Here is a 2,500-nt window from a genome sequence, read left to right as displayed (position 1 = left end):
GCCACGGTGTTCCCCTTTAGCAGACTTGCGAAGTGTAGGCACGCCTTCTGGACAGCTTCCAACTCCAGGACATTGTGTGGAGTTGCCTCTCCCCTTCCAACCAGGTCTCTCGTGCCGTTTCGTCGAGGGGAAGGGCTCCCCATCCCTGGTTGGAGGCGTCTGTGAACAGTAGTAACTCGGGAGGGCCGGTCCCGAAGGTCGTCCCCTTGAGTGAGTTCGACTGGCAATGCCACCATTCTAGGGAGGGTCTCGTGTCTGGAATGACTGGGATTAGCACCTGCTGCGAACCCGTCTGTCACCAGAGGTTCCTGAGATTCCATTGGATGGATGTGAGCCTTACCCTCCCTTGGGGAACTAGGTTCTCCAGTGAGACCAGGTGACCTATCAGCCTCTGCCCGTCTTCCGCCCTCCTGGGGTGTTCTGACACGAACGGCTGACTAATGAGCCTGAGGTTTCTTATCTTATTCTCCGAAGGGAAAATTTATCCCCGAAAGATGTCTAATGTTATTCCCCAGTAGTTCATTCCGGTGGAAGGGGATAGATTTGACTACTTCGGGTTGATTAAGTTCCCCAGATCCTTGCAAAACTGGAGGAGACTTCTCCCTTGTCCCTCCAAGAGGACCCTTGAGGCGGGAAGAAGCCACCAGGCGTCCAGGTATCTGATAAGGCGGATGCCTCGTTCGTGAGCCCCCACTGCGACAGCCGTGGAGACTCTCGTGAACACTTGGGGCGCTGTTGACAGACCAAAGAAAAAAGGGGTCCTGAATTGCAGGATCTGGGAACCCTATTTCACCCGGAGGAACTTCCGACCCGAGGTGTGGACCGGAATCTGGAAGTATGCGTCCTTGGGGTCGATGGTCATCCTACAATCTTTCTCCCTCAAGGACAGCAGGACTGAATTCTGAGTGTCCATTTTGAAGTCCGTCTTCTTGACGAACCTGTTGAGAGCTGACAGATCTATAACCGGTCTTCACCCCCCGGTCGCTTCTTCCACCAGGAATAGGCGACTGTAGAAACCTGGCCCTGGGAGAAGAACTTCTTCCATGGTACCCTTCTCTAGCATGGACGACACCTCCTCTAGAAGGGCGGTCCTCTTTAACGGGTCTTTGGGATCTAGCCATTCTATCCGGTTGGCCGGAAAAAGCGTGGGTGGTTCCGTTAGGAATGGAAGTCCGTAGCCCTTCTTTAGTACGCACACTGTCCAAGGTTCCGCTCCTTGAGCCCTCCATGCTTGCCAATGACGTCTGAGTCATCCTCCAACCCGAGGGTTGGGTGGGGATAGGGGGCCTCCCACTCTTATCTTCTTCTAGAGGGGCGGCCTGATCTGTCTCCCCTAGAGGCGGAGTACCCCGACCTGAAGGAGCTAGAGGGCGCTGGAGCTCCCCTGCGGGGAGGCTGAGGCGTTGCGGACCAGGAGGAAGAGGGGGGCTTCTCTCCTCGTAGTGCTGGTAGAGGCTTGGGGTGTCGCGGCACTATCCGAGACAGACCTCTATAGGGCGGTCTCCTAGGAGTCGTAGGTCTGGGGACGTTAGTCTCCTTCTATTTCAAGACCTTCTCCATTATGGCTTCTAGTTCCTTCCGAGGAAACAGAGACTCCCCACAAGGGAAAGCTGTGAATGGCTCGCGTCTCCCTGTCTGGTGCCTTCCAAGACACCTTCGCCAGAACAGTGTCTCGCTTCCAGAACACCCAGGTAGCTGTTAGTGCGAGAGACTGATATGTCAATAACCTAAGGGTTGAAGGCCTTGCTGGATAGGGTCCTCGGGGTCAAAGGAGGCTTGTACACCTCCCAAAGTGTAAGCCCACCAGTCCAGCCAAGAGGGGATGTTTACTAAGTCCCTCGACATTTTCTCCATCATGGAGGCTCCTGCTGGCGAGAACCAGACTGGGGCCGAAGAGGCTCTACTGTCTGAAACGCCTTGACTAAGGATGTCCTGCTGACCCCCCCTTAAAGGTTGGGGGACCCCGGCATTGCTGGCCACTACCTTGCCGACATACTCCTGCTCTAGGACTAGATCTCGGGTTAGAGGAAGTGCTAGGGACGTCTTAGGTTGGAAGGAGTCTGCATGATCCTCAAAAAGGCTTGACTTCCAGGAAACTACATCCGTAGTTGCAGGTTCCGGTACTTGTGGTGTCTTCTGCAAAGGCTAACCACTCTCCTATAGACGGAGTCCTCCGTTAGGGAGCACTCCTCTCTGTCAGCCGAGGACCCGGCTTGGGGCCGGGGAGCTGGGTTACCGGGCACGCCGACTGGACGTCTAGCTCTTTGGGGCCAGGGGCGCCGTCCTGCCGAGGCACTGGATTTCATCTGCGGGGACGTACGCACCAGGGGCCTGGGTTAGCGCAAGCAACGCTGGTTCAGCGGGGACTCTCGTCGGCCCAAGGCTCTGGGTGCCGAGGATGCGGTTCCTGTGGGCTGACCCGACAGCGGGAACCGTTCCTTCTGACCCGAAGGCCGCACCAGCCGGGCTGGTTCGGCCAGGCCGCCCGACCAGAAGCGCG

This window comes from Palaemon carinicauda, chromosome 25 (assembly GCF_036898095.1).
Source record: "Palaemon carinicauda isolate YSFRI2023 chromosome 25, ASM3689809v2, whole genome shotgun sequence".
NCBI classification, from domain to species: domain Eukaryota; kingdom Metazoa; phylum Arthropoda; class Malacostraca; order Decapoda; family Palaemonidae; genus Palaemon; species Palaemon carinicauda.
Note: the sequence above shows the minus strand (reverse complement) of the source record.